Here is a 13,710-nt window from a genome sequence, read left to right as displayed (position 1 = left end):
CTTCCAGATCTGTGCAATCCTGGGGCCCCTGTGAAGCCACCTGTCCAGGGGATGCAGAGCCAGCCAGATATCCCTAGCCCCATTGGGGGGGGGGAATGGGCCAGAGGGGGAGGCACCAGAGCTAGAGGAGCCCAGAAGAGAGAAGGTTCTTCATAGGTATGGGGGCTGAGGTTTTGAAGGGTGACTAGAAGTTCATCCAGCAGAAAATGTATTTATCAATTCAACAAACATCCCTATCTCCCCCCTTTTTGCTGACCCCACACTGGGTACTATGGGTTGAGCCAGAGGATGTTAACTAGGGCCAGGCAAGGCCAGAGGATGGGGCACAGACCTTGTCTGGGGAGTTTGAAAGAATGGTGTTCCAGGAAAGGGGAAAAGTATGCAAAGGCCCAGACAGCAGCAAAGTCGGGAGCTAGAATGCCAGGCTGAGGCACCTGAGAACAACTGGGTGTGTGATAGGATAATTGTGAAAAAAAGGAAAAACCATGATTCTCACACTGATGACAAAAGAATACACAACAAATATTTTATTTAATCATGTTTAATGAACCTGGGCAGATGTTCAAAAGACAGAGATTTAGAGATTAGAAATATTGAAATAATTGTGCAAAACTGACTTGTTCACAGGGGCAGGGGACAGGCACATTCTTCTTTCCACCTAGCTTTATTGCGTTTTTCTAACTTTAATACAATTGACCCTTGAACAACATGGGTATGAACTACATAGATCTACTTCCATGTGGTTTTTTTTTTTTCTGCTAAATACATACTACAGTCTTACATGATCCCAGGTGGCTCAGCGGTTAACAAATCCAACGAGGAACAATGAGGTTCCAGGTTCGATCCCTGGCCTTGCTCAGTGGGTTAAGGATCCTGTGTTGCCATGAGCTGTGTTGTAGGTTACAGATGTGGCTCAGATCCTATGTTGCTATGGCTGTGGTGTAGGCCTGTGGCTACAGCTCCAGTTCAACCCCTAGCCTGGGAACCTCCATATGCAGTGGGTGCGGCCCTAGAGAAGACAAAAAAAAAAAAAAAAAAAAAAAAAGGCTATTTTCTTGGCAAATTCCAATTATACCAAAAAGTACTGTTTGTTGGTGTGTTTGTTTTTGTTTGTTTCGTTTTTGCTTTTAGGGCCGCGTCTGTGGCATATGGAAGTTCCCAGGTTAGGGGTTGAATTGGAGCTACAGCTGCCTGTCTACTCCAGAGCCACAGCAACATAGGATCTGAGTCATGTCTGCAACATACGCTGCAGCTCACAGCAGCACCAGATCCTTAACCCACCAAGCGTGGCCAAGGATCGAACCCTCATCCTCATGGATACTAGTCAGGTTCTTAACCCACTGAGTCACAATGGGAACTCCTACCAGACAGTACTGTTAACATTAGTCACCATGCTGTACATTAGATCCTCAGGACTTACTCATCTTACAGTGAAAGTCTGTGCCCTTTGACCAACATGTCCCCATCTCCCCCACTCCTCAGCCCCTAACAACAAAGTTCTTCTGTTTCTATGAGTTTGGCTATTTTATTTATTTTATTTATTTTGATGGCTGCACCCACAGCATATGAAAGTTCCTGGGCTAGGGGTCAAATTGGAGCTGCAGCTGCAGTCTACACCACAGCCACAGCCACACCCGATCTGAGCTGCATCTGTGAACTATGCTGCAGCTTAAGGCAACAATGGATCCTTAACCCACGGAGCGAGGCCAGGGATTGAACCAGCATCCTCACAGAGACAATGTCAGGTCCTTAACCCACTGAGCCACATGGGACTCTGAGCCGACTATTGCATTTTTGTTTTTTGCTTTTTAGGGCCACACACTTGGCATATGGAAATTCCCAGGCTAGGGGTCAAATAGGAGCTACAGCTGCCAGCCTATACCACAGCCACAGCCACGCCCGATCTGAGCCTCAACTTCGGCCTACACTGCAGCTCACAGCAATGCTGGATTCTTAACCCACTGAGCAAGGCCAGGGATCAAACCTGTGTCCTCATGGATACTAGTCGGGTTCATTACCACTGAGCCACAACAGGAAATTCCAGAGTTTGGCTATTTTAGAATCCACATATAAGAGAAACCATACTATATTTGCTAATTTCACTTTGTATAACACCCTCCAGGTTCATCTCTGTTGCCACAAATAGCAGGATTTTCTTCTCTTTTTTTCATGGCTGAATAGAAGTTGGGTTGTCCCTTTTGTTAAAATTAATCTCTAAGCAAGACCTTCACTGGCTGGTCCCATTAGACTTGCCCTGATTATTTACGCAGGTGCAGCAGGTGCCTCTTTGCTTTACGGGAAGCTTCCATAAGGAATCTCAGAGTGGACTTCTCAAAGTCTCTATCATTTACTAACTGGAGACGAGAACTCAAGTTTCACCTGCAGTACCCATGATACCCATGACCTTTTTTTTTTTTTTTTTTTTTTTGGCCATGCCCTCGGCATGCAGAAGTTCCCAGGCCAGGGATCAAACCCGAGCCACAGCAGTGACAACACCACTTCCTTCACCTGCTGAGCTCCAAGGCAACTCCCCAATTTCTCTCTTATCTGAAGTTCCCCTGCTATGGCAAGGATCTGGATTGACCTCTAAGGCAAGCCAGATTTCCCATAAGGCTTTTGTAAACACTAGCTCCCAATAGTCTGACTTGGTTTCTTTTTTCTTTTTCTTTCTTTCTTTCTTATTTTTTATTTTTTATTTTATTTTTTGTTTTTTAGGGCGGCACCTACAGCATATGAAAGTTCCCAGGCTAAAGGTTGAATCGGAGCTGTAGCTGCCGGCCTATGCCAGAGTCACAGTAATGCCAGATCCAAGCTGTATCTGCAACCTACACCACAGCTCATGGCAACACCAGGTCCTTAACCCACTGAGCAGGGCCAGGGATCGAACCCGCATCCTCATGGATCTTAGCTGGGTTCATTAACCCCTGAGCCGCGAAGGGAGCTCCCGTGACTTACTTTCTTGAAACTGGCTGGTGAGGAGTTCCCGCTGTGGTGCACTGGGATTGGCAGTGTCTTGGGACCTCTGGATGCAGGTTCAATCCCTGGCCCGGTACAGTGGGTTAAGGACCCGGCATTGCCACAGCTGCAGCTTAGGCCACGACTGTGGCTCAGAACTGATCCCTGGCCCAGGAACTCCATATGCCATGGGGTTGCCAAAAATGGGGGAATAAAAATGGAAATTTGGAGTTTCCATTGTGGCTCAGCAGTAGCGATTCCAACTAGTATCCATGAGGATGAGGGTTCAATCCCTGGTCCTGCTCAGTGGGTTAAGGATCTCGTGTTGCTATGAGCTCTGGGGTAGGTTGCACATGAGGCTCAGATCTGGCATTGCTGTGGCTGTGGTGTAGGCCGGCAGCTGCAGCTGATTCGACCCCTAGCCTGGAAACTACTATAGGCCAACTGTGCAGCCCTAAAAAAACAAGCAACAAAAAAACAAACGAAAGGTAGAGAAAGTGAAAAATGGTAATTTGCCAATAAAGAAGAGACACCTGGAAGACATCCCCTTAACACTGTGATCTGAGTTCGTGTCACCAGGGTAAGTCATGTGGTATCACACACCCAAGTGACACAAGGAGGACATCACCTTTGTGGGATTCTCCCCAAGATCCAGAACCCCAGTCTAATCACGAGAACAGCACCAGAGCCCAGAGAGAGGGACATCCTACAATGCACAACTGATCCTCTTAATAGCATCAAGGTCATGAAAAATAAGAGAAAACTAGAAGGCTTCACAGACCAGAGGAGCCTAAGGAGAGGGGCTGACTAGTGTGCTGGGAGCCTGGCCAAGTTCACATTTGAATGAGGAACTGGAATGATGACTAATAAGGCTGTACTGTCGTTGCCTAATATTGTACCTTCAGGAATCTGACAAATGGAAATGTATCACAGAGCTAACAAGAAAGTACAAGCTACTACTGAGAATTACAAAAAAGAAGCAGACTCACAAATGTAGAGAATAAACTAGTGGTTACTAGTGGGGAGACGAGGGAGGAGGGATGACATAGGAGTAGGGGATTAAGAGGTACAAACTATTAGCCGAGTTCCCATCGTGGTGCAGCAGAAACGAATCGGACAAGGAACCATGAGGTTGCGGGTTGAATCCCTGGCCTTGCTCAGTGGGTTAAAGATCCAGCATTGCCTCGAGCTGTGGTGTAGGTCAAAGACGCAGCTCGGATCCCAAGTTACTGTGGCTGTGATGTAGGCCAGAGGCTACAGCTCCTATTACACCCCTGGCTTGGGAACCTCCATATGCCACAGGTGCGGCCCTAAAGAAAAGAACAACAACAAAAAAAAAAGTGGTGCAAACTATTAGGGATAAAATAAGCTACAAGGATTCACTGTACTACATGCGGAATATAACCAATATTTTATACTAACTATAAATGGAGCCTTTAAAACTATGAATTACTGTATTATACACCCATAACATATAATAGTATACATTGATTATATTTCTTTTGTGTTTTTAGGGCCACACCAGGGGCATATGGAGGTAGGTTCCCAGGCTAGGGATCTAATTGGAACTGTAGCCGCCAACCCACACCACTGCCACAACGATGGCAGATCCTTAACCCACTGAGCGAGGCCAGGAATCGAACCTGCAACCTCGTGTTTCCTAGTCGGATTTGTTTCTGCTGAGCCACAATGGGAACTCCCCAGAACAATTTTTTTTTTTTTTTTTTGTCTTTTTGTCTTTTGTTGTTGTTGCTATTTCTTGGGCCGCTCCCGCTGCATGTGGAGGTTCCCAGGCTAGGGGTTGAATCGGAGCTGTAGCCACCGGCCTACGCCAGAGCCACAGCAACGCGGGATCCGAGCCGCGTCTGCAACCTACACCACAGCTCACGGCAACGCCGGATCGTTAACCCACTGAGCAAGGGCAGGGACCGAACCCGCAACTTCATGGTTCCTAGTCAGATTCGTTAACCACTGCGCCACGACGGGAACTCCCTCCCAGAACAATTTTTTGATGTGGCAAAGGACATGTTTGTAAACCCAAACATTATAAGTCCCTCTTTAAAAATTAAGAAGCCAAAATGGAGAGTCTGGCCAGGGTTGGCAGCAGCACCTCCTCGTCCGGCCGGGCAGCAGTCATGGTGCATTGGGTCCCCAGGAGCCGGGAGGGAGCTCTCCTACTTCGGGGTGAAGGTGGCTATGAGTGAGCCTGGTTTCTTCATGACCAATATGACCAGCCCTAGGGTGTTTGATGGAAACCTCTAGGCAGCATGGAAACAGGCCAGCCCAGAGGTCAAGGATCTCTATGGAGTCACATTGGTGACTAACTTCATGAAGACGCCTGATCTGCTAAAGCCCTGATGGTCTGAGAATCTATCTTTGGTGACCACCTTCATGGGGCACGCCCCGATTGCCTGCCACCCCTGTACCTGATACTCACCTGGCTGGGATGCCGGGCTCTTCTACCTCCCCATGAACTATCTGCTCACCTTCCTGGTGGATCTCATGATGGTCCGTGGTGCCCCAAGACCTTCTAAGGCCCTGTAACCCAATACTGAGGTGCATGGTAGGGGCAGCTGGTACCATGTAAGGCGGGGATGCATCAGTAGGAGGGAAACAGAGTGGAGAGAGGGTTTCTCCCATCACTGGGGACACCCATGCACCTCTTCCCCAGGCTTCTCTGGGATATTCCTCAGGACTCTGGGGATATTAGGGAGAAAGGAACATGTTTTTTGGCTGAGGAACAGGGACAAGTAGCACAACCTGTGTCCTGTTCCTTGAGTGGCCTCTTAGTGCCTTCTGGCCCATGTGACACTGTTAAAAATCCACACTTTCAGGGAAGGTGTGGCTCCTACGAGTTTTCAGCCCCTTCTGCTCTGTCCCTCTCCACCACTTCAGATGTGTCTTTCCAGTGTCCAGTCTCCTTCTCCCAAAGGACAGAAATGTGTGGAGAAGTGGTGTAAAAACCCCTCTTCCATGAAGGTGCATGTTGAGCTAGAGGGTGACAACCAGCCTGCCCCATCCACGGAGGTGCCAACTCAGTAGACCTTGGCCTGAGTTGGGTGTCCTCAGTAGGGGCCCTGACAGAGGATCCGGAAACCAGTTTTTGATTTATCTTGGAACCAAAATTATTTTTTCCTTAAAATAGCAGTTGAAAAGATCACCCACTCGGGAGTTCCCTTGTGGTGCAGTGGGTTAAGGATCCGGCATTGTCACTGCAGTGGTTCAGGTCTCTGCTGTGGCTCAGGTTTGATTCCTGGCCCAGGAACTTCCACATGCCCAGGCAGGCACAGACAAAAAAAAAAAAAAGATCACCCACTCAGATGCATGCTAGAACTTCATAGTTAATCTGAAGACTCCTTTTTTTTTTTTTTTTTTGTCTTTTCTAGGGCCACACCTGCAGCATATGGAGGTTTCCAGGCTAGGGGTCTAATCGGAGCTGTAGCCACTGGCCTACGCTAGAGCCACAGCAGTGTGGGATCCAAGCTGTGTCTGCGACCTACACCACAGCTCACGGCAACGCCAGATCCTTAACCCACTGAGCAAGGGCAGGGATCGAACCCGCAACCTCATGGTTCCTAGTCGGATTCGTTAACCACTGCGCCACGACGGGAACTCCTCCATATTTTTAAATTATTATTTCACACACACACACATACATACAGCAAGCCCTAGACATAGTATACAAACTGAAATCAAATAAAGCATCATTGATTCACTTTAAAAAATAAAAATAAAAATTAAGAGGCCAAGAGGATAAACTTATATTTACTGATTAATATGTTTTAGTATTTTACCTTATTTGAAAATGATCTAGATATTCAATGACTATCCATCATTTCACTTAACTTAGTATAATTTTAAGGATTCAAGCTTCCAAAATGATTCTGGAAACTTTTTTTTTTTTTTTTTTTGGCTGCACCTGTGGCATGCTTATGTTCCTGGGCCAGGGCTCAAACCCATACCACAGTGGTGACCCGCTGCAGTGACAATGCGGGAAACTTAACCTGCTTTGTCACAAGAAAACTCCCACTGGAAACTACTTTTAAGCAGACATATTACGAAACATAATTGTGTTGAAAGGTTCACTTATAAACTTTCACGCAATTTACTTTTTTTTTTTTTTTTTTGGTCTTTTTGCCTTTTCTTGGGCCACTTCCGCTGCATGTGGAGGTTCCCAGGCTAGGGGTCCAATAGGAGCTGTAGCCACCGTCCTATGCTAGAGCCACAGCAACAAGGGATCCGAGCCGTGTCTGCGACCTACACCACAGCTCACAGCAATGCCGGATCGTTAACCCACTGAGCAAGGGCAGGGACCGAACCTGCAACCTCATGGTTCCTAGTCGGATTCGTTAACCACTGTGCCACGACGGGAACTCCTATCCAATTTACTTTTATTACTTAACTTGTTTTTAACAATGATGCTTAGAATAGTCATGAAAATTTCATGAGTCATTAAATAGCTAGCCATAATTCTTATTTGTCTCTCTCTTTCTTTTTTAAGGCCGCACCTGTGGCATGTGGAGGTTTCCAGGCTAAGGGTTGAATCGGAGCTGCTGGCCTACACCACAGCCACAGCAACATTGGATCCAAGTCACATCTGCGACCTACACCACAGCTCACAGCAACACCAGATCCTTAACCCACTGAGAAAGGCCAGGGATTGAACCTGCAACCTCATGGTTCCTAGTCAGATTCGTTAACCACTGTGCCACAGCAGGAACTGCAAGAACTCCTCTTTTTTTATTCTATTTTATTTATTTTTTATTTTTTTATTACTCAAATGAATTTATCACATCTGTAGTTGTATAATGATCATAACAATCTGATTTCTCAGGATTTCCATCCCACAGCCCAAGCACATCCCCCAACCCCCCAAACTGTCTCCTCCGGAGACCATAAGTTTTTCAATGTCTGTGAGTCAGCATCTGTTCTGCAAAGTTCAGTCTGTCCTTTTTTCAGATTCCACATGTCAGTGAAAGCATTTGATGTTGGTATTTCATTGTATGGCTGACTTCACTTAGCATGATAGTTTCTAAGTCCATCCATGTTGCAAAAAATGCCGGTATTTCGTTCTTTTTGATGGCTGAGTAATATTCCATTGTGTATATGTACCACTTCTTCTTGATCCACGCCTCTGTTGATGGACATTTAGGTTGTTTCCATGTCTTGGCTATTGTAAATAGAGCTGCAATGAACCTTGGAGTACATGTGTCTTTGTAAGTCATGGTTTTCTCTGGGTAGATGCCCAGGAGTGGGATTGCTGGATCAAATGGTAATTCTATGTTTAGTTTTCTGAGGAATCTCCATACTGCTTCCCACAGTGGTTGCAGCAATTTACAATCCCACCAACAGTGTACTAGTGTTCTTTTTTCTCCACACCCTCTCTAGCACTTATTGTTTGTAGACTTTTTGATGATGGCCATTCTGGCTGGTGTAAGGTGGTACCTCATAGTGGTTTGGATTTGCATCTCTCTAATAATGAGTGATGTTGAACATCTTTTCATGTGTTTTTTGGCCATCTGTATGTCTTCTTTGGAGAACTGTCCCTTTAGATCTTCTGCCCATTTTCTGATGGGGTTGTTTGTTTTTTTGGTATAGAACTGCAGAAGGTGTTTATAAATTTTGGAGATTAATCCCTTTTGAGTCGATTCACTTGCAAAGATTATCTCCCATTCTGTGGGTTGTCTTTTTGTGTTGTTTAGGGTTTCCTTTTCTGTGCAGAAACTTTGAAGTTTGATTAGGTCCCATTTGTTTATTTTTGTTTTTGTTGTCAATACTCTGAGAGGTGGATCTGAGAAGATGTTGCTGTCGTTTATGTCAGAGAGTGTTTGGCCTATGTTTTCCTCTAAGAGTTTTATAGTGTCTGGTCTCATATCTAGGTCTTTAATCCATTTGGAGTTTATTTTTCTGTATGGTGTTAGGAAGTGTTCTAATTTCATTCTTTTCCATGTGGCTGTCCAGTTTTCCCAGCACCACTTATTGAACAAGCTGTCCTTTCTCCATTGTATATCCATGCCTCCTTTGTCATAGATGAGTTGGCTGTAGGTGCGTGGGTTTAATACTCCTCTTTAAAAAAAAAAAAAAAGATTATATTTATTCCAAGTGATTCAAAACAAAAAACTATCAGCTTTCTATGACTTAACCATGGATGAAAGACAGCCCCCAAAGAGGGTGCAAAAAATGCAGCCGTCTCAAGATCCTGAACCACTCCCTAAGACAACCAAAAGAAAGACAGACTAAGGAGTTCCTGCTGCGGTGCAGTGGTTAAGAACCCTACTGCAGCTGCTTGGGCCTCTGCAGAAGTGCTGTTCAAGCCCCAGCCTGGGGCAGTAGCTTAAAGGACCCGTAGGTCATAGCTGCATCTCGGATTCAGTCCCGGGCCCACGAACTTCCATATGCCACACCCACGACCATAAAACAAAACAAACAAACAAAACCCTCCAAAACAGAAAGAAAGACTTAGACAATTCCCCTCAGAGGCTGGCAACAATTAGTAGAATCCCAGCCCCAAGTGGGGTGCAACTCACATTCCTGCCTGGCCATCTACATATTTCACGGCTCTCACCTGATGTTTGGACACACAGGACGAAAACCACCCCCACACACACACCCGCACCCAGCAGACAGAAAGCCAAGCCAAGTTCTCAGCACACAAAAGGAGACAGAGAGGAAACAGCTGTCCCTGGAGGGAAGGTTCAACAAGTGGGTACCCAAACCCAAATTTACAAGAGTTACTATCCAAAGAAGGAATTCTTCCGAATGCTTTTCTCTTGCTAATCAACCTGGAAAGAAAAGGACAGGGAGAAGCTGTTTACCATCTTCCTGCCACCAGGCATAACAGATGGAGATCTGGGAAGAGAGGGTTAGGATTCAACCTTCTCCTGACATAATCCGGTCCCCAGATCTCTCAGCTGCTGACACTGGAACGAACAGTGTCCCCGACGATGGTATTCCATCCTCATCGACAGAAACTGTAGTGGAAGTAAAAATTTCCCCCACCTGCTAGTGTCTCTGGCTGATACTGACACACAAGACAGATTAACAAGAGGAAAGCATACAAAATGTATTTACAAGTACATGGGAGTTGAGAATAAAAAACTACAACAAGGGTGTTCCCGTCATGGCTCAGTGGTTAACGAATCGGACTGGGAATCATGAGGTTGCGGTTTCAACCCCTGGCCTTCCTCAGTGGGTTAAAGATCTGGTGTTGCCGTGAGCTGTGGTGTAGGTTGCAGACTCGGCTCAAATCCTGAGTTGCTGTGTTTCTGGCGTAGGCAGGTGGCTACAGCTCCGATTAGACCCCTAGCCTGGGAATCTCCATGTGCCGAGGGAGTGGCCCTAGAAAAGGCAAAAAGACCAAAAAAAAAAAAAAAAAAACAACAACCTACAATGAGGTAACCTCACATTGGTCAGAATCTCCATCATCAAAAAGTCTACATTGGAGTTCCCACTGTGGCACAGCAGGTTAAGGATCCATTATCGCTTCAGCAGCTTGGATGGCTGTGGTGATGAAGGTTTGATCCCTGGCCCAGGAACCTCCAAATGCTATGGGTGCGGCCAAGGAAAATAGTCTACAAATAAAGGACCTACTGCATAGCACTAGGAACTCTACTCAATATTCTATAAAACGTATATGGGAAAAGAACCTGAAAAAGAATGAATATATATAATTGTATAACTTAAATCACTTTGTTGTACACCTGAAATTAATACAATGTTGCAAATCAACTCTATTTCAATTTTAAAAAAACTTGGCAGTAATGAATCCAACTAGTATCCATGAGGATGCGGGTTCAAACTCTGGCCTTGTTCTGGCCTTTTTTAGGGCTGCACACTTGGCATATGGAGGTTCCCAGACCAAGGGTCAAATCAGAGCTACAGCTGTTGGAGTTCCTGTCGTGGCGCAGTGGTTAACGAATCTGACTAGGAACCATGAAGTTGCGGGTTCGGTCCCTGCCCTTGCTCAGTGGGTTAACGATCCGCGTTGCCATGAGCTGTGGTGTAGGTTGCAGACGCGGCTCGGATCCCGGGTTGCTGTGGCTCTGGCGTAGGCTGGTGGCTACAACTCCGATTGGACCCCTAGCCTGGGAACCTCCATATGCCGCGGGAGCGGCCCAAGAAATAGCAACAACAACAACAACAACAAAAGACAAAAACAAAAACAAACAAACAAAAAAAACCAAAAAAAAAAAAAAAAGAGCTACAGCTGTTAAGGATCCAGCATCACCCTGAACTGTGGTATAAGTCACAGACACGGCTTGGATCCCAAGTTGCTGTGGCTGTGGTATAGGCTGGCAGCTGCAGCTTCAGTTAGACCTCTAGCCTGGGAACTTGCATATGCCACGAGTGTGGGCCTAAAAAGACAAAAACAAAAACAAAAACCCAAAAAACAGAACAAAATACAAAAAAGCTAAATTAAAAAAAAACAAGTACATGGGAGTCTTTGCAAGAAAAATGAGGACCGGGGGTTCCCATCATGGCTCAGTGGAAACGAGTCCAACTAATACTCATGAGGATGCAGGTTCGATCCCTGGCCTCGCTCAGTGGGTTAAGGATCTGGCGTTGCCGTGAGCTATGGTGTAGGTCGCAGATGTGGCTTGGATCCCCAAGTTGCTGTGGCTGCTGGCGTAGGCCAGCAGCTACAACTCTGATTTGACCCCTAGCCTGTGAACTTCCTTCCATATGCCAAGTGTGGGGCCCTAAAAAGAAAAAAGAAAAGGAAAAACGCGGACCAAAGACTTGTTATTTACTGGGTTGAACAGAGCATCAACTACAGAAAAGCACCTAAAATACATATGGAGACTAAAGGAAGATAAGTTACTTCAACAAGAGATATTTCTGTATTTGTATGGATTTCTCTCAGCCTCAACTCCCTGTCTCTGAAGATGAGTGCTTATTCCTTCTAGTGGGGGGCATCTTTCCCATGGGAATTTTATTTCTTGCTTTCAGGAAGAAAAAGGGAGGTTGAAGAGTCCTTCTTGCATCTTGCTGCTTTACAAATGGCCTTTAACCCAAGATAATCAATCTCAGAGTTCCTCTGTAGTTCAGTGAGTTATAAGACCCAGCGTTGTCACTGCTTTGTCTTGAGTCACTGCTGTGGTGCAGGTTAGATCCCTGGCCTGGGAACTTCAACATGCCATGAGCACACCCTCCCCTCAAAAAAATCAACTTGCCAGAGCAGCATATTTTGGGGTGGCATGTACTGAACTCCTTCAACAGAAACACACAAAAATCACAGGTCTAGGTATCAAAAGCTGTTCCTCCTGGTGGACACAAAATTTTTATTTTATTTTATTTTATTTTATTTTTATTTATTTCATTGTCTTTTTAGGGCCGCACACTTGGCATATGGAGGTTCCCAGGCTAGGACTCGAATCAGAGCTATAGCTGCCAGCCTACACCACAGCCACAGCAATGCAGGATCTGAGCCAAGTCTGTGACCTATACACAGCTCACAGCAATGCCAGATCCTTAACCCACTGAGCAAGGCCAGGGATCGAACCCGCAACCTCATGGTTCCTAGTCAGATTTGTTTCTGCAACACCACAACGGGAACTCCTTTTTTTGTCTTTTTAGGGCTGCACCCTAGGCATTGGAGGTTTCCAGGCTGGAGGTCAAATCAGAGCTGGAGCTGCTGCCCTATACCACAGCCACAGCAATGCAGGATCTGCCGCGTCTGTGACCTATACTACAGCTCACAACAACGCCAGGTCCTTAACCCACTGAGCGAGACCAGGGATTGAAACAATGTCTTCACAGATGCTAGTCGGATCTGTTAACCACTGAGCCACAATGGGAATTCCAAAATGCACTTCTCTGTTAATAAAGTTTATTTGGCTCTGTTCTGTTGATCATAATTTGACTTCGCCCCACTTTTAACCATTTTGGAGGTTTTCCACCAAAATGCAGTAACAATCTGGAGCCTGGAATACCAGGTTGAGGTACTTGACAGCAATAGGAAGTGCTGAAGGATAATTTTCCTCCCAAAAGGTAAAATCTCACAACTCTCATACAGATATAAAAATGAGCATGTGTTAAAAATAATTGTTGGGAGTTCCCGTTGTGGCCCAGGGGAAATGAATCCGACTAGTATCAATGAGGATGCAGGTTTGATCCCTGGCCTTGCTCAGTGGGTTAAGGATCCGGTGTTGCTGTGAGCTGTGGTGCCGGTCACAGATGCAGCTGGGATCCTGAGTTGCTCTGGCTGTAAAATAGGCTGGCAGCTATAGCTCCGATTTGACCCCTAGCCTGGGAACTTCCATATGCTACAGGTGCAGCACTAAAAAAAGAAAAAAAAAAATTATTGTTAACTCATTATTCATAAAGGGAACTGGTCAGGCATTAAAATCATTCCAAAGGAGATATAAAAAACAGACAAAACAAGAACTGTAAAATGAATGTTCAAATGAAGGCCAAAAAAAAAAAAAAAAAAAAAAAAAAAGAGGGGGAGGAGAGCTCCCTGGTGGCGTAGCAGTTAAGGACTCAGCATTGTCACAGCTGTGGCTCAGGTTCAATCCTGGTCCGGGGATTTCCGCATGCTGCGGGTGTGGCCTAAATAAATAAATACAATACAATACAACACAATACAGAATTTGGTTTGAAAAAAATTGGGGAGGGAATCTCTCTCTACTTGGGAGAGTTCATGTGCTTGTCTATTGGTAAGAATTATCTCCCATGATTATCACTGATAACCATAGAGTTTATAAAATATCTCACAGAGAGTCAAAATCAGAGAACACTGCAGGGTGGCCTCTA

The sequence above is a fragment of the Sus scrofa genome, chromosome 2, assembly GCF_000003025.6.
Source record: "Sus scrofa isolate TJ Tabasco breed Duroc chromosome 2, Sscrofa11.1, whole genome shotgun sequence".
Taxonomy (NCBI): Eukaryota; Metazoa; Chordata; class Mammalia; order Artiodactyla; family Suidae; genus Sus; species Sus scrofa.
Note: the sequence above shows the minus strand (reverse complement) of the source record.